Source organism: Hylobates moloch, unplaced genomic scaffold (genome assembly GCF_009828535.3).
Source record: "Hylobates moloch isolate HMO894 unplaced genomic scaffold, HMol_V3 SCAFFOLD_4, whole genome shotgun sequence".
Lineage (NCBI taxonomy): Eukaryota > Metazoa > Chordata > Mammalia > Primates > Hylobatidae > Hylobates > Hylobates moloch.
The window spans coordinates 138,640,139-138,661,872 of record NW_026652279.1 but is presented as its reverse complement, the minus strand read 5'-3'; the positions used below and the strand labels follow the sequence as shown (position 1 = coordinate 138,661,872).

The 21,734-nt window shown below is 39.3% G+C and overlaps 1 protein-coding gene across 7 annotated transcripts in view; it reads right to left on the bottom strand.

The window, feature by feature from the left end:
* The window catches only part of SCEL (sciellin), a 166,955-nt gene extending 145,562 nt beyond the window's left edge, over positions 1–21,393 (bottom strand). For all 7 annotated transcript variants that reach the window (XM_032151056.2, XM_032151052.2, XM_058437996.1 and 4 more), the window contains exon 1: positions 21,205–21,393. The gene's annotated coding sequence lies outside the window, so the exon portion shown is untranslated. The remainder of the gene's footprint in view (positions 1–21,204) is intronic.
* Between the last annotated feature and the right edge of the window lie 341 nt (positions 21,394–21,734).

The following is a 21,734-nucleotide window of genomic DNA, read 5'->3' as shown; positions in this document are numbered from 1 at the left end:
TTTAGTAGAGATGGGGCTTCACCATGTTGGCCAGGCTGGTCTCAAATTCCTGACCTCAAGTGATCCACCTGCCTTGGCCTCCCAAAGTGCTGGGATTACAGGCATGAGCCACTGCACCCAGCCTATTTTGTAACTTTTAATGAAATAATCAAGCAGACTGAAGTCAAATGCCTTTTTACTTGGTGTCTTCTAACCACAGTGTGCCTTCCTTGCTGTCACATATGCTAACACACACTAGGCATTCAATAATAAATGCATGTGGACTGAATAAATAAACATTAGCATTATCTCCTCATTCAAATATTAGATCATATCTATAAAATTTCAAATCCCATACACAGTTTTTTAATCAATTGTCTAGTGTCATGTCTTAAGAAGTCATGAAATTCTTTGCTCATGTCAACCTGCTGTCTGCCTTCCCACCAGACTATCTATTCACATTGAATCATGAGCTTTTTATGATCACAAAAGAGATGTTACAATATACATTTTTAGTTACTTAGGCAGATTAGGTTTTCCCTAAATAAAGTGTCGGCAATGCTATTTTTGCACAGAGATTCTAAATAACAGCTCTGTCCTATCTAACCTATAAATTCCAAATGTGCTGGATTTGAAAAACTATGATACCAAATATACAAACTAAAAACACTAGTAATGTAATAAAAAAGTAATCATTTATAACTACCCACTCTAAAAGCAATTGCCATAAAATAAAATTTAGAGTCCTGTTGAGTGTGTCAAGGACCTGTATAGCAAACCTACAGAAAAAAGCCTCTTTTTTTTTGTCCAGTGGATTTATACTCTCTTCATGTCTGCTAATTTATTCCAACCACAAAATAAAACATTCAGGATGAAAAACTATAGGAATAAATAAAGATTTACACATTTACAAATGAGCATTAGCACATGCAATTTTTACAAAGCTTAAGTGAACCAGTAAATACTTCTGGGAAGCTTTGTTATTATTTCAGGACAGATGAGCAGGCCAAAGAAAAAATAAAAACAAAGATCAATGTCATAAGATATTTCAATATATTATAAAGCTATAGTATGTAAGATAATCATATTTGCTGAAAAATATAAATATATATAAACAAACAAAACCTTGACCATATCATAGATTTAAATCTTCAAAGTTAAAAGATTTAAATTTTAAGTCCAAGGGTTTTTTTTTGAAAAGGGAAGAAATCTGAAGTATTGGAAAACCTGATATGAAATCTTTTGAACACTATGTCAAACAATTAAATGAGAAACTTGAAAAAACATTTGCAGCACATTCAAAAAAGAGTTAATTATTTTAAAACAGATACAGATAGAGCTGCACAACAATGTGAAGATACTTAATGCCCAGAACTGTACACTTGAAAATGTTTAAAATGGCAAATTTTATGGTTTATATTTTATCACAATAAAAAATATATACATGTGTAAATTCACTAGGAAAAAAACTAAGGACCTAATATATTCATGGGAAAGAGATGGCTAGTTACTTTAAAAAATTAAACATCACTTGTCAAACATTTGGGAAAGTGGTCAACCTCATGGATAATCAATGTCAAAAGCAACATGGTCCTATGATGATCTATCAAAAATGTATCTCCTGCAAAGGTTTTTAAGGAACTAAATCCAACTATAGGTTGTAGTCTTGTGAAATGGGTACATTCCAATATCAGATCCCTTCCTGATGGGACCACAACCTGTCATAACATCTTTAGAAGCAATTGACATACTTTAGAGGGTATTGCCATGGGTGTGTTGGATTGTTACTCAACAGCCATTTCTCTTATTCTAAAATAATTAGACTAAAATATCTTCCTAACTTGCTAAACTGCAAAAGCCGGAAAGCTGAAACTCCATTTTCCAGACTCCCTCGTCGCTGCAATTCTGACATGGTTTGAGTTGGTACAAGTCAATGCCTCTTGGAGAGATTTGAGAAGGAGACATGAAACAGAGGCTTTTTGGCTGCTTGGCACTTATTTTGGCATGCACAGATGTAGAGGCATTTGGGTTTATGATGACAGAGTTAAGAGAACTACAGTGTCCCTTCACTGTCTTTACACAGGTCAAATCTGAGGCATCCATTTGCTGGCATGAGTTTCAGACAGCATGGTGTGGTTCAGGATCCTGCAGTGTTGGTGGTCACTCTTCAATTCAGCAGGTGGCTTCCTGACCATTCATAAAAGAGGCATCAGTACTCTTGCTGGCCCAATTCAGAGGAAAGTATAGAGAATTATTCCTGGAAGTTCAATCTAGACTTTCTCCCAGGATTCTATAAGGCTTTTAATACCTTATAATAAATATTTTTCTATTATTCTCCATGGCTTTGTTCTCTGACTGAACCCCAGTTGATATATGCATCAAAAACATTTTAAATGTTTATATTTGTGGCCTAATCATCCCATTTCTGGAATTTTAGCCTATGAAAATAATACTTCAGATGGATAAGGTTTGTGAGCAAAAATATGTACTATAACATTATTATTTCAACAATGGGGACTAATTAAGTAAAGCACTGTTTTCCTGCTTTTATTCCAAAAGACAATGAAAATTACTGTCAGGTTTGAACAGGGGAGTGATATTTTCTGACATGCTTTTAAAAATCATCACCCTTGTGCCAAGAACAGAATGCTTATTATTTTTGAAGCTAGGTGGTAGATTTAGAGGAGTTTACTCCAGTCTTCTGTCTACTTTTGTGTACACTTGAAATTTTCCATAATAAAAATAAAAGAACAAATGTCATGCAACTATGTAATGTAATACCAACTACGTTAAGAACACTCTGTGTAGAAGAAAATATAGGAAAAAAAACCTTAAAATTTTGAGGTTGTTGTTATTATACCTCACTTGAGTATCTTTCCTGTGATTGACAGAATTCTAAGGACCCACAACTATATATCATTCCCTCTTCCCCGAGTGTCAGCTGGTCCTGTGAATATGAGAGAATATCGTTCCTGTGATAATGTTTTGTTACATGGCAAAAGTGAAGGGATTTCACAGAGGTAATCAAAGTCCCTACAATTGACTTTGAGTTAATAAGATTACCCAGAGTGGGTCTGACCTACACATGTGTGTCCTTTGACAGGGGCCTGGACCTTCCCTGAAAGGAGAGACTTCTGTGACCTTGCAGAAACAAGCCACCATGAGTTCTACAGCTGCAGAAAATGAATTCTGTCACCAGAACCTTAGCTTGGAATGGGACCCCAAGCCTCCGATGAGACCATAGCCCTGGCCAACACCTTGAGGACGGCCTTGTGAAACTCTGAGCGGGGGACCCAACTAAGCCATGACAAGATTCCTGACCCACAGAAGCTGTGAGATAATAAATGTATATTGTTTTAAGCTACTAAGTATGTGGTAATTGGTCATGCATCAATAGAAAACTAACACATTTACTTTTCACTTTTCTGAATTTTCTAGATTATCTATAATAAATATGTTTATTTTATAATAGAGGAAAAAAGTTTTTACAACAAAAATAAAAGAGAATTAATGTGGATAATTCAGGCTATATATTCCAGAAAAGAGAACTGACATCATTTTTCTTAATGTTATTAACAAAGAACTGCATTAAATAGGAGGAAATTTTCTCTTTGTACTTTAATGCTCTGGATCAAATCCAAAGATACCCAGCTCAAGGCCAAAAGTGAACACACTCCGTATAATTGAACTAGTGGTTTCTGAAACAAATGTACTGAAAGATAAGCCTTTGCACCAATCTTCTCTTGCTGTACTATAATTCACTGAAACCATCCTGAATAAACAGATTTTAATTTTGGTTTAGATTCCAACACCCAGCAGGCTACCCAATGATTCATGATGATAAAACTAAGCAGAAAGGGAAGCCATTCATGAAACAAACAATATAACCATCAATCAAGCTCACAGCTGATAATATTTAGACACTGAATAGTACTTGACTCTCTAGCACCACTCCATGGAGACCTGCTGAGCAGCTAAGTGCTTTAAAATTAATATCAAGATCAGCAGTGCAAAGGTTGACGGTTGTCAGTGGGGATGAAGACTCAAGGATATAATGCAGTATTTACCGATCATCCATGATGAGCTAGTTTCTCTACAATGCATGCTTAGTTTAAATCCTGTATTAGGATTTAAGCTTCTATATAAGTACAAATACTTCTTTCTCTGACACGTGTCTGCCTCCTGCATCTGTCATATGGGCAAGTTAAATGGAGACCCTTGCATCTTTTGTTTTTCTTTTTGTTTTTTTGTTTCTTGAGACGGAGTCTCGCTCTGTCGCTCAGACAGGAGTGCAGTGGTGCGATCTCAGCTCACTGCAAGCTCCGCCTCCCGTGTTCACGCCATTCTCCTGCCTAACCTCCTGAGTAGCTGGGACTACAGGCACCCGCCACCACGCCTGGCTAATTTTTTGTATTTTTAGTAGATACAGGGTTTCACCGTGTTAGCCAGGATGGTCTCGATCTCCTGACCTCGTGATCCGCCAGCCTCCGCCTCCCAAACTGCTGGGATTACAGGTGTGAGCCACCACGCCCGGCCAACCCTTGCATCTTTTTAGTCCCTACTGGTAAATTTTTGGTTCCTTCGGCCAAGTAAAATTGTTTTCCATTTACTACTTTATGTATTTGGTGTTGTGTATTACTACATTATTTATTCAATCTATGTTTACACTGGTCACCACAAGAATCTCAGCCCTATTTCCCTCTATTCTAATCCCAATTGGCTCCATGAAAAATGAAGAATTCCTCACTCCTCACCCCACCCCTAATTTATTTTTGCCAGGACATTAAATCACTCCCTGACACACCATATACTTCACGTGTTAATTTTTCTTCCTCTAAAATTTTCACTCCACTAAGGCAGAAAATTTTGGTTGGTTGGTTCACTAAAATATTACCAGTCCTCAGTGTCTGACATGTAGTAGGCAATCAATAAAAATTGTTCAAATGAATGAATAGATGAATGAATGGTACTCCCAGGAACTAGCTTAATTCTAGTTTAACTCTGAGCAACTGTTGTATTACCCTGAAAGGTCTAGACATTTCTCTTTCCCAATGCACAGTCATCCCGATAGCTGAAGGTCCCTTTGCAGAAGGCTGGAAGAAATATGCTTATGTGATATGAACACAGAGTTCTTTTTCAAGAGTACCTAGCCTTCCTTTTAGTATCTGAAAATTTAAGTTTGGAAATTGGTAAAAGGCCAACACTTTCTTATGTGGTTTGAATTTAGGTCCCTGATGGCCATACCTAGTCTTTGAGTTTTGGTTGGTGTTAGTATTATTTTAGAAATCAAATATTCTCTTGCTGGGTTGTACATATGATTTATTTCTAGGACACCTATGACTGATTAGCAAATGTCAACGATTTCTAGGGTTAGACCATTTTGATGACATACTGACCCCCTCCACCTTCCCCACATCTGCCCAAGACCCATTTGCGTCCAATGTTTAAGTGCTGCTATGGGTCTTCTGCCACTCTGGGATCCTAGTATCCCAGTAAAATCAGAGAATCCATTTCAGCTGTGTCTCCTCACACTGCATTCTAGATCCACAAAGAACATCCTCTATAGGGATTTTTTTAATGCTGGGATTCTCTTCACCAATGAATTTCTCAATGCATGCATCAACAAGGCCTTGGAGCCAGAGTTAAGAATTAAGAAATTGATGGCACACAAAAAAATTCCCTCCCACTTTCCTACATCTGTTTCATTTCTTCCTTTATGGTATAACACAAATATCTAGGCCACCACTGAGTCCAGGTTTCATCAGTCGACTACAATAAGTAACTACAATCAACCCCAGTTGAATATTGTATTCAACCTAGTTACAATCTAGGTACCTGCACCTAGACTGTATATAGGTGAGGTGCAGGTACGTATAGTGACACATCGTACTTGATCTCAATCACAGTCCTCCCACTTTAGTCAACATCCTCAGGATTTATTGCCACCTGCATCAGCCAGATTTTTGCAAATATAACAACAAAATTTTGTAAATTTGGGGAGTCTGATTTTAAAATAGGCTCTGGGACATGCCTACCTTGGTTGCAGGGAAGGGCAGTGCACTGGCATAGGAAGATTTACACACTGAGCAACCCAACTTTTCTCACATGTCTCCACCCTGTGTTGGCACCTACTTAATATCCTATGTCAGAACCCCAACTTTGACCCAAGAGGCTAGGAAAGGTTATACATTGATGCAAAGAAGCAACTTGGAGGATAAATCTTTGAGTGTGGGTTCCAATTCAGCACTATCTTAGAAAGTGACTAGTTTTCAGTGGGTGGCTTGAGCTGAGAGTTGAAGACTTTCAGTTTGTCATTTTCTGCCATTAAAGTGTCCATTGCTTAACTCTACAATCCTTGAATTCCTCCACACCCTTCAATCACTCTCTTGCAGCACACATTTTTCCTCCCAAACCTAGCATTCAAGGGGGCTATCACCCGAGTGGACACAAGTGATCATTTGATTAACTGTTTTGTTTTGTTTTTTCTTCACAAATTTTGATGGATGCTCAGGTTCAGTTTCTTAATATCAACCTGATTTCCAATTCCCCTTAAACCCTACCAAGACAGAGAATAAAGTACGGTTTCCATCCTGTTTTCCTGGATATCTATTGCCTATAACTTCTGGCACAATCTTCAGTCACAGTTAGGGCTTTTAGATGCAAATAACAGAAACTGACCCTGGTTAATTAAAGCAGAAACAGAAACTATTTAAAAGATGCTGGATAGCCCATATATTCTCTGGGAGGGCTGGAGAAGCAAACTTATGAATTTTACAGCTGGAAACAATTCCTACAGTCAAACCACAAGAGTTATCAGGTAAAGACATTGGAGCTCCTGCTGGACCCAGACAGCACAGTACCTTCCAGCAGCCAGTGACCAGACCCTGGGTGCTGCTGCAGGAACTCTGCTGCCACTGCTGCCTTTGGGAACCAAATATGGTTGCCGCCTCCACCCCCAAATGTTGTCCAAATATATTCTGGGTGGTGTGTGCTTCCTTGTGTCCCAGTTTCTCATAGTCTCGAGAAAAGATGGACCTGATTGGCAGAACCCAGCCCCATGCCTTAACAGCAAGAACCCTGGAGAGGTGAGTAGCTGGATGGCATCAGAGGGAGAGCATTTCCCAAACACATAGAGTGGGTTCTGATACCTGGATGGCAAAAAAGAAATTGGTAAATCTCCATCATACTGGCTTTATGAGAAATGATAAGGTCTGTGAATATAGACAGCCCCAGTTTCAATTTGTGCACTTTCTTCACTTTCTATTTGACATTGGGCAAGTTCTCTCTGAGCTTTGTTTTTTCTCATAAGTAAAAAGGATATGAACCCTCTCTTGCAGAAATTAAAAAGTAAGTTATGTGGACAAGATAATTCAAAAAGTGAAAGCTATTACTTGAAAAGATAATTGAGATATATAATATTTTCTGAGGTCTCATCTTGGAAAATATTCAACTTTTCATATATTTATGCCTATTCTCCCTAACTAGGGGATCATGTTTTATACTAGTTTGTATGTTTTATACTAGTTTGTATTTCCGCAGAACAGTACACACACAGATACACACACGTGCACTTAATAAATGAACTAACATCCCAGATTATAAAATAAAAAGAAAGACAGCAAACATTGATGCAAAAAACTGAAGAGGATACAGAAAAATGGAAAGCTATTCCATATTCATGGATTGGAAGAATTAATATTGTTAAAATGTTTATACCACCCAAAGCAATCTACAGATTGAATGTCATCTCCATCAGAATATCGATGACATTCTTCACAGAAACAGAAAAAAATAATCCTAACCATTTATATAGAACCACAAAAGACCCAGAATAACCAAAGCTATCCTGAGCAAAAAGAGCAAAATGAAAGGAATCACATTACCTGACTTCACAAATTATACTACAGAGCTATAGTAACCAATACATCATGATACTGGCATAAAAACAGACACATAGACTAATGAAACAGAATAGAGAATCCAGAAATAAATCCATACATCTACAGTGGACTAGTTTTTGACAGAGGTGCCAAGAATGTATACATTGGAGAAAGGACAGTCTCTTCAATAACTCGTACTTGGAAAACTGGATATCCATATGCAGAAGAATGAAACTAGATCCATATGTCTCGCCATATACAAAAATAAAATCAAAACGGATTGAAGACTTAAATCTAAGACTTCAAACTATGAAACTACTAAAAGAAAACTATTGAGAAACTCTCCAGGACATTGGTCTGGGCAAAGATTTCTTGAGTAATATCCCACAAGCACAAGCAACCAAAGCAAAAATGGACAAATGAAATCACATCAAGTTTAAAAACCTCTGCACTGCAAAGAAAACAATCAACAAAGTGAAGAGACAACCCACAGAATGGGAGAAAATATTTGCAAACTATCCATTAATCTCTTGGCAATACTTTACAAGAACCCCATTCTGTGGGGTTCTGTGGGGTATTGTTGATTACAGTCAACAATAATTTATTGTACATTTAAAAATAACAAAGTATAATGGATTGCTTATAACACAAAGAAATGATAAATTCTTGAGGTGATGGATACCCCATTTACTCTGATGTGATTATTATGCATTTTATGTCTCTGTATCAAAATATTTCATGTACCCCATAAATATATATACCTACTATGTACCCACAAAAATTAAAAAAAAAAACACTTTAATGAGCGACAGCAATGCTTCATTCTATAGCAGTGAATCAAAGAATATATAGATATAGGGTATGTTCCACTGCAAGACTGAAGTGGATTTCTAGGGGGCCTCCACTGATGACTCCTGTTATGGACTGATGCTTGTGTGTCCCCAAACTTTATATGTTGAAACCTAATCTCCAGTGTGATGGTATTTGGAGATGGGGCCTTTAGAGGGTGATTAGGTCATGAGAGATAGTCTTCATAAATGATATTAGTGCCATTAAAGGGTACTGAGGTATAGTGCTGAACACTAGGTATTCTGCAGAGGCACCGTAAAATTTTAAAGAGTTTATTTGAGCAAACTGATTTGTGAATCAGGAGCTCCAAACCACGAGTGGTTTTGGGGATCCTTTGGAGAAGCATTAAAGACAGGCTTTTAGAGAGTGAATACAGATGTAAAACAATTTGGTTATAGTTATATGTTGCCTTACTATTTTGTCTATTTTGTTGGAAAGTCCCTAGTTATACAGCTATATAACTATAATTTAGTTGGCAGCTTCTGATTGGTTAGCCTTAAGTTTCATTTCTCTTTAATATAGGCATTTATAAGAAATAGCTCAAGTTAACTTTTGCTTATATTTGCAAATCAAGCCAGGTTAAGTCAGTTACGAAGGCTAACTGGCTTTGTCTGCTCAGGGATTCTGCAGGCCTGGCTTTCCATTTTAATTTATTTTAACAGTGCCCTTATTAATGGGACCCAGAGAGACCCCTTACCCTTTTCACCATGTGAATACAGCACGAAGATAGCCATCTACGAACTAGGAAGCAGACTCTCACTAGACACTAAATCTGCCAGTGCCTTGACCTTGGACTTCCCAGCCTCCAGAACTGTGAGAAATACATTTCTGTTGTTTATGAGCCACCCAGTCTAACGCAGTTTGTATAGCAACCTAAAAGAACTGAGACAACTACAAAATGACAGATGTCTTTATTCTGCATCACACTGGGCTCTAAAAGACCACCAAGTGTGAATAACCCCAACTGTACATCACTATTATAAACAACTCAATAAAAAGTTTCAACTATATGAACTAAGTCAACCCAAGGAAAAACAAATGGCAGTATCTGGAAATAATAAAATAGTAACAAGAGTAATATGTTTCTTGTACACATAAAAAAATCATGCCACTAAGACTAGCTCTGCGTTAACAGTAATGCAGTAAGAAATATTTTAAAGTATATATAATTTTCTCATTACTCATTCACAATAATGAAGAATACATCCACTAGATGATTAACTTCCTAAAGTATAAATCTGATCATTTCCCCATATTCTTCAAATTCTCCACTGATTCTCAAAATAGACCTCTAAATCTATGAGAATGGAGATTATACATGAAACACAGGTAAATGAAACCTCATTTAAATATTTTTAAATTTACTTTACACTTAATCAGTGACTGAAAATAGTGTTTTTTTCTGACTGTCACTAACAAATATTAAAGATTCTATCCTCAATGGAAAAAAACGAAAAATGGCCTCCTAGTTCTCCTCCCACAGTATGATCTTGGCCAGTCACTTGACATCTCCAAGTTCAGTTCCTACATTGCAAAATGAAGAAGTTGGACAACATCCTTTCCAGCTCTGAAAGGTTATCATCTCTACTTTGCCAATGTCCACTGGCTGCATGCTCCACCCCCACCTAAAGTGGGCTCCATTTCCATTTGTCTTGATCAATCAAGGTAATCAGCCACAGGAGATAAAACATAAATTGTAAAGTTGCCAATTCTGAGTCATATAAGCAAAAATAATCTAGTTACTCAGCATTTCCATAATGCTTTATTATATTTTTCAAACAATGTTTGGCCATCAATCAACACAAACCATAGTCATAAACCATAAAAGAAGACACAGAGACCAATGAAATTAATGTTGACAAAACTCACCCAACAGGTCAAAAGCAGAGAAAATTACATGTTAACGTTATGAGTGAATGATCATACTGTGCAAGCCACACGCATTTTTGGTACAGAATTGTATAAGATAATACTCAGGTAACAGAAGGACATCACAATCTGGATTGGACCTTACTTGTGGGGTCCTCTTCTCCTCTCTACCCCACTCACACTGGCTTACTTGGAGCTGGGAGGATGACTGTCACTTCTCTACCTGACAGACACGAACAACTACTCTGACCCTCCCATTTATCCCTCTTTTTTACAATTAAATAGTTCATTCAACCTCCCTTGAGCATTTGTTATGCATGCCAATGTTTCATATCACCTCAAATAAATCAATAATTGAACGCCCCCCTCCCCCGCCCCAGCCATCTCCTCTACTGCCATTGCCTATGTGGCCTCAGCTCTTCTTTGTTCTGCTCCAGGCACACAACCTTTCTTCCCCATCATACATGGTGGATGCCTCAGAGCATCCTCCCTACCTCCTCTGCTCCTCCTTAGACTCTGCCACCCATTGTGTATCTGCCAGCTCCATCTCTGTCACTACTCGCTCCTCCAGCCCTAGTGGCCCCCATCATGGCTCAGCCTTCCCCAAACCTGGTGCTTTATCTTACTATGTGGGACTCCCTCGGGACCTCATAGCAGCAACCCAGTGGCTTTGGCTTGGCATCCCCCAGACCCTCTTCCCTCTTTTTATTAAAATCTCAACCAGGAGGAGCAGAGCAAGATGGCAGAATAGAAGCCTTCACCAACTGTCCCACCTCCCCAAGGAAGGACACCAACTTATCATCTACACACACAAAAAAGTACCTTCATAAGAACCAAACCTCAGATGAGCACTTATAGTACCTAGTTTTAATATCATATCACTGAAAGAGGCACTGAAGAGAAAGGATAAACAGCCTTGAATTACCAACACCATCCCGCCACCATCCTCCAGCAGCTGCAAATCAAAACTACAGTAAGATACCATCTCGCCCCAGTTAAAATGGCTTTTATCCAAGAGACAGGCAATAACAAATGCTGGTGAGGATGAAGAGAAAAGAGCATCCTCATACACTGTTGGTGGGAATTTAAATTAGCACAACCACTCTGGAAAACAATTTGGAGGTTTCTAAAAACCTAAAACTAGAACTACAATATGATCCAGCAATCCCACTGCTGGGGATACACCCAAAAGAAAGAAAATTAGCATATCAAAGAGATCTCTGCACTGCCATATTTGTTGCAGCAATGTTTACAATAGCTAAGATTTGGAAGCAACCTAAGTGTTCATCAACAGATGAATGGATAAAGAAAATGTGGTACTTATATACAATGGAGTACTACTCAGCTATTAAAAAATGAGATGCTGTCATTTGCAACAACATGGATGGAACTGGAGATCATCACGTTAAGCGAAAGAAGCCAGACACAGGAAGACAAACATCGCATCTTCTCACTTCTTTGTGGGATCTAAAAATCAAAACAATTGAACTTATGGAGACAGAGAGTAGAGGGATGGTAACCAAAGCCTGGGAAGGGTAAGTGGGGAAGGGGGGGATGGGAATGGTTAATGGGTATAAAAAAATAGTTTAAAAAAAAGGAATAAGACCCAGTATTTGATAGCACAACAGGGTGACTATAGTCAGTAATAATTTAATTGTATATTTTAAAATAACTAAAAGTATAATTGATCGTTGTAACACAAAGGATAAATGCTTGAGGAGATGGATATCCCTTTTTCCGTGATGTGATTATTACACATTGCATGCCTGTATCAAAACACCTCATGTACCCTGTAAATATATACAACTGCTATGTACCCACAAAAATTAAAATTAAAAATTAAAAAAAATTGAACCAGATTAAAAGTGACACTATTGGGCAGTGACCAAACCTTAATTTGGGGTAAGGAAATAACCTGTAGAATTTTAAAATAAAACTTTTTCTCTTAAATAATAGTAACCTACTAGGGATGACACCTCTGAAAATTAATAATTAAGTTTTTCAATGAAAATATAATGAAATCGTGCTTTATTCAACAGATATTGAGTGCCTCATATGTCCTGGACATGAAAAGATGAAAAAGACATATTCTTAAACTCAAAAAGTATATAGCCTGCTAAGAGAGGTAGATGTGCAAGCAACTAAACAATGATGACATAGTTGCTGAAGTAGAGGCATGATTTAGGTGGAAGAAAATACAAAACAAGGTGCTGCTCTGGCATAGCTCCACCATACGTGGTATTTACTGCGAGATATTAAATTATGGTGTCTCTGTTTCTCCCTTTAGATTATAGGCTTTTGAGGAATCAAACCATGTCTGTGACTTTTTTTATATCTCCAGCATCTAGAAAATACTATGCCTTGCATATAGTATTCACTCAATAAGTGTTGACCTGAATAGAGAATGAACTGCATTGTTACTTCTGCCTAAGATACAGGGAAGATTCATGGATGGATTTGCAGAGGAGATAACATCTGAGCTAGATTTTAAAAGATGAATTGGGTAGTACTGGAAATCCTAACCCAAGCAACCAGGCAAGAGAAAGAAATAAAAGATATTCATATAGGAAGAGAGGAAGTCAAACTCTCTCTCTTTGCAGACTATATGATTTTATACCTAGAAAACCCCATAGTCTCTGCCCAAAAGCTCTTAGATCATCTGATGAACATCTTCAGCAAGGTTTCAGCATACAGAATTGATGTACAAAAATCAGTAGCATTTCTATACACAAACAACATCCAAGCTGAAAGCCAAATCAAGAATGTAATCTCATTCACAATAGCCTAAAATAAAATACTTAGGAATACAGTTAATCAGGAAGGTGAAAGATCTCTACAATAAGAATTACAAAACACTGCTCAAAGAAAACAGAGATGACACAAACAAAAAAAAATTCCATGCTTATGGATAGGAAGAATTAACATTGTGAAAATGGCCATACTGTTCAAAGCAATTTACAGATTCAATGCGATTCCTACCAAACTACCAATCACATTGTTCACAGAATTGGAAAAAAACTATTGTAAAATATATATAGCATCAAAAAAGAGCCCAAATAGCCTAAGCAATCCTAATAAAAAGAACAAAGCTGGAGGGATCCCATTACCTGACTTAAAACTATGCTACAAGGCTACAGTAACCAAACAGCATGGTACCGTTACAAAAGCAGACACAAGGACCAATGAAACAGAATAGAGAGCCCAGAAATAAAGCCACATACCTATGACCATCTGATCTTCAACAAAGTCAACAAAAACAAGCAATGGGGAAAGGACACCCTGTTCAATAAATGGTTTGGGCATAACTGGCTAGCCATATGCAGAAGATTGAAACTGGACCCCTTCCTTACACCATATACAAAAATCAGCTCAAGATGGATTAAAAACTTAAATGGAAAACCTAAAACTATAAAAACCCTGGAAGAAAACCTAGGAAATACCATTCTGAACATAGGCCCTGCAAAGATTTCATGACAAAGATGCCAAAAGCAATTGCAACAAAAACAAAAATTGACACATAGGACCTAACTAAACTAAAATTGGCAAATGGAACCTAATGGCAGAGCAAAAGAAGCTATCAACAGAGTAAACAGACAACCTACAGAATGGGAGAAATTATTTGCAAACTATGTATCTGACAAAGGTCTCATATCCAGAATTTATAAGGAACTTAAACAAATTAACAAGCAAAAAACAAATGACCCCATTAAAAAGTGGGCAAAGGACATGAACAGACACTTTTCAAAAGAAGACATACATGTGGCCAACAAGCCTATGAAAAAATGCTCAACATCATTCATCATTAGAGAAATGCAAATAAAAACCACAGTGAGATACCATCTCATACCAGTCAGAATGGCTATTATTAAAAATTTGAAAAATAGCAGATGCTGGTGAAGTTGTGGAGAAAAGGGCACAGATATACACTGCTGATGGAAATGTAAATTATTTCAGCCATTGTGGAAAGCAGTTAGGTGATTTCTCAAAGAACTTGAAACAGACCTATCATTTGACCCAGCAATCCAATTACTGGGTATATACCCAAAGGAATGTAAATCATTCTACCATGAAGACACATGCAGAGGTGTTCATTGCAGTACTGTTCACAATAGCAAACACATGGAATCAACCTAAATGCCCACCAACAATAGAATAAGGAAAATATGGTACATATACACCATGGAATACTACACAACCATAAAAAAGAATGAAACCATGTCATTTGCAGCAACATGGATGGAGCTAGAGGCCATTATCCGTGGCTCATGCCTGTAATACCAGCACTTCGGGAGGCCGAGATTGGTGGATCATGCAGTCAGGAGATCAAGACCATCCTAGCCAACATGGTGAAACCCCATCTCTACTAAAAAAAAATAAAAAAAATTAGCCAGGCGTGGTGGCCGGCGCCTGTAGTCCCAGCTACTCGGGAGGCTGAGGCAGGAGAATGGCGTGAACCCAGGAGGCAGAGTTTGCAGTGAGCCAAGATCACACCACTGCACTCCAGCCTGGGCAGCAGAGCAAGGCTCCATCTCAAAAAAAAAAAAAAAAAAAGAAAAAGAAAAGAAAAAAAAGAAAACTAACAGAAGAACAGAAAACCAAATACCGCATGTTCTTACTTGTAAGTGGGAGCTAAACATTCAACACACATGGGCACAAAAAAAAAGAACTGTAGACACTGGGGCCTACTTGAGGGTGGAAAGTAGTAGAAGGGTAAGGATAAGAAAATCACCTATCAGGCACTATGCTTATTACCTGGATGAGGAAATAATCTGTACACCAAGCCCCCGTGACATGCAATTTGCCTATAGAACAAATATGCACACATAACCCTGAACCTAAAATGAAAGTTAAAAAATTAATGTAATTTAAAAATAAAAGACAAATTGAAATATTTAATGAAGATAAAGGACTAGAATATGATTTGCAAAACATTGAGAGACATAAATTAATAACTGCAATAATAACAGCTAACATCTAATATGTCAGGAATTATGTTCAGCACTTACATGCATTTTCCTTTAATTCTTACACCAACCATATGTTGTAATTACAGTTTTCACTGATGAAGAAACTGGAGCATGTAGTGGTTAAGAACTAAAGTCACAGGACTGGTGAGTGATGAAGCTGGGATTTGAATCACAGGGACACCCATGATTCTCTGACTCAAGAGCCTGTGAACTAGGTAATACTACATTCTCCTCCAAAATTGTGCCAACTTCAGTGTCACAAGCAACCCAGCACCTATGGTCACCCACTGTCTCACTATTCCTCAGAGTGGATATCCATCTGTCCTTTCTACTCACATGACTCTACCATTTTCATGACATGACTTCCCTATCTCCCAGCTGCTCTTTTAATCTATCTCATCTTTGCTTCTCTCCGCTATTGCGTCTCTGTTCCTCCTGCTTTCTACTCCTCTCTCTCTGTGTCTCACATTCATGCCCTCCAACAGAGCACCTCGCTGTGTTAGAGTAACCATCTGTAGCCACCATTCATTGGTTTGGGCTGTCTAGCACCCAACTCCTGTTGACATTCCAACTTCCTTTTGGAGGAATCTCCAACTACGTAGATGTAGAAATGGAATCCACATTCCACACAGTAGCCAATGAGCCAACGATCTCTCTTCCTGCCCAGCCCAGCTATGGAACACACATCTCACTTGGCCTCTTCCTATCAGACAAGTGTAGAGACAGCTCTGGGCCACCCCATTGAAGAAGCAGCAGCAGAGGCATCAAGCTGAGCCTGCTGCTCCTCAAATGTAACTTCTGCTGTGCTCCCATGCACAACCCCAGAGCACTTCGGTTTCTGTCTCTTTTCTAAGCAAGGTCCTCCAAGCTCCTGTAGATATGTGAGACAGAGATATCCTTCCAGGGAATCCCCTGTTGAGGTTAAATTCACCAGAATTATTTTCTATTGCTTGCAAACAGGAACCCAAACAGAACTCAGGCATTAATGTAGTTTTGGCTCTCATATCTGAGCTGCTTCGGCTGCCACCCTTATCCATAATCCAATCCAATGAGGCCAGGGTAGCAGGACCACATGACCAAAATCATCACAGCTTCTGTTCAAGGGGCCACTTGTGGCCTCTGTATTCTGGAGGGAACTGGGGGCTGTTATTTGGACTCTCAGAACTTAAATCAATACCCTGGGAGAGACTGAGTCATGTTTATATGTCGAGGGAATTAAGCTAGTGACCAATGGGAAGTGAAAGATACATGAGAGAGAAGAGACAAGGATGCAGCAAGGGCTCTGAGGAAAGGGGAGCGAGGTGGAGAGACTGGTCTCAGAAAATAAGAGAAAAAAATAAAAGAGGAGTCTTTTTGCCCTACCCCACCCACTCCTGAGAAAGGAGGTTAAGGGCAAGATTGCAAAGGTAAGTATGCTTACCGAATAGAAGGAACTTGAAGGAGTTATTGTAAATAGATCCTGCTTCCTCCATGAGGTAAGAGACAAGGGCATCTGCTGACAGCGAATGTAGGGAGTCAGGAGCAGGGGAGGGGGAGGACTTGCAGAGATAGATGAAAACTTGGAAAAGCCACAATTAGAAACAGGGGAGGGAACCTACTGGGAACTGGCAATCAAGCTGCACTGAGGCAACTGTCTTTTATTTGCATTTGCTAATAGCAATTAACCACTTTTTGAACAAAGACCCAGACAAACAGGGACACAAACCTTCCCTGAAATTGTTCAATGAAAAAATCAGGGCCTTGCAAACTCTAGCAAATTTCACAGAAGAACCTTTAACCAAACTTTTCAATTTTGCAAGTTTACAGCTCTGGAACTTTTCAGAGGGATTTCCTTCACTGGTCCAGAAGGAAAACATTATTGAACTAAAAAAAGTTTGAGACAATAGAAATTTGTTAAGAAATCTGGATTTTGTCTGATTCAGCTCTTTTTCACATTAAGAGGTTGATCCACTTTGTATAGAAAAGTATTAAAGAAAACTTATACAAAAGGCAATTAGGATCCTTACAGAAGTATTAAGTAGTGATACTCACATGAAAACATTTATTTACAGTGGGCTTTATTTTCATTGGTTAAAAAAAAAAGGAACCACCAAAACTGTTCTTGCTAGAATTCAAAAAGACAATGAAAAGCTCATCTCCATAGTCTCTGAGGAATAACACAGCTTGGGTGTGGTTGTGTTTGGTGATTTAGCATGCTGAATTAATTATTTTTCCTTTCTTTTCTTGAGACAGGGTCTCTCTCTGTTGCCCAGGCTGGAGTGCAGTGGCACCATCACAGCTCACTGTAACCGTGAACTCCTGGGCTCAAATGATCCACCCATCTCAGCCTCCCGAGTAGCTGGGACTACAGGCACAGGCACTACCACGTCTGACTTTTTTTTTTTTTTTGAGATGAGTGTCTTACTAGGTTTCTCAGGCTAGTCTGGAACTCCTGGGCTCAAGCGATTTTCCTGCCTTGGCTTCCCAAAGCACTGGGATTACAGGTGTGAGCTACTGCGCCCGGCCACCAAATTAATTCTTAAAAAAATGTCCTCCCTCTGGTTTTGGCAAGCAACTGAACTGAACTGAGACATAAATCTGTAGTCTTCGTTTTAGATTGCAGTTGAATTCATGAAGTAAAAATGTGCTTCTGACATGGTATTTTAAAAAAACGAACAACTGCTCTGTCTCAGCTGGCATGTCCTAAAAGAAGACAGCATCTGGATAAAATTCAGCATAGAATTTTAGCTTTTGTGGCATTTTGAATAAAAACAGTTGGCCAAACAACCACCTATTTAAATCATTGAAAACTGATGATTACAAATAATACTTCTGGCTGATAATTAGAGTGGAAGTAGAAATCATTCAGAATACTATGAGGTTGGACAGGATTCCAGAATTAGTTTTCCCTTAAATACAGTGTTGCAGACAAAAGCAGTTTGGTCTTCAAAGACCGAGTATTCTTAAACTATTGCATTCACCAATGGGGGCTATGAAGATGTGGGTTAATTTACTTAACACTTCAGAGGTTTGGAGTTTTCAGACAGCAGCAAAGATGAGGCCAAATCGAGATTAAAATTCCTCATTCTTCTCTTGTTCTTTTCAAACACAATAGCATCACGTTCTTAAAAGATGACTTGCGATACAGAGGTTTTTATTTGAGACCCAACACGGTAAAGAAACAAAAAGATAAAATTCTATTTGTAAAACAAAATGTAATTGAAAACAGCCACTAGAGGGCAGTGGAAATACTGGGAATGTTGCACTGCAAGTCCTTTGATCAGAACCTTAAAATGAAAGCTGTTTTGCGGGATTTTGAAAGCATTTGATTGTTTAGCGAATGAGAGACCTGAGGGGTGGGGGTGGGGGTAGAAGCAAGAGAAGAAAGTATCTTCTTGATCACATTAATGTAACATCAATGGGAGACAGCACTACCACGTCTGGCCTGAGCCTTCAGGACGACAGTTGTAGGACAGTGATTCAGCACAGATGATGTAATGAGGTCAGTCCCCCAATTCACTCTGTAATTTAACCCTGCCTACAATAGATCAAGGAGGCTGGGCAACCATAACACAACAAAACACAAATCATTGGCATTCGACCTTACAGAACATTCAAAAGCAGCGGTATTGGTAGGTTGTTTGCTGAGTGTGTGTGTGTGTGTGTGTGTGTGTGTGTGTGTGTTTAATGCAAGCAATGTCTTTTTAAAAGATTGTGAAGTCAGAATTATTACTTTTTAAAAAAAAATTCCCACAGCTCCATTTAACCCACGCTATTTGTGGGAGGTGAGAAAGAAATGACTCACATGATCGCTAAAATGCTTGTGAAAATGCAGATAAAATGGTGACAGACACTGAAACAGTCAGCTCTGATTCTTTGAAAATCCTTCCAAAAAGAGAATTGGGCTGGAGGTAGGGAGGGTACAATCAAGAATTAATTCTAAGCACTCTACAGAATCTTAGACCTTAAAGCTAGAAAGTATTTTAAGGTCCTCTGCATCATACAATATTTTCCATATTTCCAGCCTATAATTTTGCTCTTAGCCATTTCAAAGTAGAAAAATCTCTACACTGTGCTAGTACATCAAGAAGTAGTTCTCAAATCAGCTACCACTGAATTAACTATGGAAATATGGCTGTAGATACAACTTCCAAGTGTCAAAAGCAACTAAAGAATCTTTAGGGACTCTAGGCATAGGTGTAATGAACAAGCACAGAAGTCATAGCCAACCCACTTTTATTTTCTAAAGCATCGTTCACTCAAGCTTGAACGATGATGAGAAATAACCATATCCTTATTCTTCAGAGTAAAATGATTCATCTTAACTTGTTGACAGTAAAGAGAAAAACTGTGATTCTTAGGTCCATGACAGTTTCTCCAATCATCTATCTAAAACATAACTGCGATTGATTTATTGAACATATTTACTCATATATTTTTGTCAATAAGTGCACATTTTTCATATAAGCACACAGAAAAACAAATCATGTGATCTACTGCAAGAATCCAATGAGGATTTTTGTGACCACATTTTATTCTAACCTCTTTTCTAATAATCTGTGTGACCCTGGATTTGCCTTTTTCCCCACTTCCACACAAGATTTGCATGGAAGCAGTAGAATCAGACAAGCCTAAAATATTTGGCCACTTGGATTCACTGGGGTCATTCTACTTACTGTAAGAGACAAGAGAACCCGAATTAGCAATTCTAATATTCCTGAAGAAGTCTTCATAAGCTATAATGGTTCTGAGTACCAAAGAGGTTTTGTCTACCTGGTCCAGTTACTGCAGGGAAAGAACCCAGACTATACTATTTTACTTCCAGGACACATTGTAAAACAAATCAGTCATATGCTAGGGTAAAAGTTCTGATCCTAAAGTGCCTACAAGTTTGGGATGCTTTGGGGCCCTGTCAAAATGTGCAGTGGAAAAGATTCTAAGAATTTTTCTCTGAAGCTTCCTTACTCTTTCCAGAAGAGAGATGTGTACCCTCATGGTTTCTAACTACCTTACAGATGGCCCTGACAATTTCATATTATAACTATTGTACATTCCTAAAGAGTGTGGTCATGTTACATAGGTAGCTAGTCAGGCATGAGCAGAGCAGGAGAGGGCTCCCCACCTACCATCAGGAATGTCAGGTGATCATTAGGTGATGGTCAGGTGGTTGTTAACTGTCTCTCTAAAATAGTAATTGGTTGCAGCCAGTGCCAGGCAAAGGCAGCCTTGCACTATAAAGAAAAAACCTGGAACTGGTGATCAGTAGCTTCTCAATAAGATTTCAAGGGCTGGGCAAGTGGGTTCAAGCATGTGCATTAAGAAGCAAAATAGTGGGGTTTAACTGGTATATGACCCTCTAGGGTTCTAGGGGCAATCAACTGCTAAGGGAAGAATGCCTCTAGTAAGCATGCATATTAACTCCAGTAAACACACCGCGCATGCTCACCTCCCAAGCGCTAGCAGGCCACTGCGCATGCCAACAGCCTTCCCTAAGGGAAGAATCATGTGAGAAGGGACACAAGACGCTGGAAGTGTGCCAACATATAAAACCCTAAGTCAAAAGTCAACCACACGCTTGATCTCTCATGTTGCCCACTTGGCTCTCTTCAAGTGTACTTTACTTTCTTTTGTTTCTCCTCTAAAGCTTTTTAATAAACTTTCACTCCTGCTCTAAAACTTACCTCAGGCCGGGCGCGGTGGCTCATGCCTGTAATCCCACTGAGAGGTGACAGCATGCTGGCGCCCTCACAGCCTCGGCTCGCTCTTGGCACCTCCTCGGCCTTGGCGCCCACTCTGGCCGCGGTTGAGAAGCCCTTCAACCCGCTGCTGCACTGTGGGAGCCACTTTCTGGGCTGGCCAAGGCCTGACCGGCTCCCTCAGCTTGGGGGGAGGTGTGGAGGGAGAGGCGGGGGCGGGAAACGGGGCTGCACGCGGTGATTGCGGACCAGCGCGAGTTCCGGGTGGGCGTGGACTCGGCGGGCCCCGCACTGGGAGCCGCCGGCCGGCCCTGCTAGCCGGGGCAGTGAGGGGCTTAGCACCTGCGCCAGCAGCTGCTGTGCTCGATTTCTCGCCGGGCCTTAGCTGCCTTACTGCGGGGCGGGGCTCAGGACCTGCAGCCCGCCATGCCTGAGCCTCCCCACCGCTCCGTGGGCTCCTGCGCGGCTGGAGCCTCCCCGACGAGCGCCGCCCCCTGTTACACGGCGCCCAATCC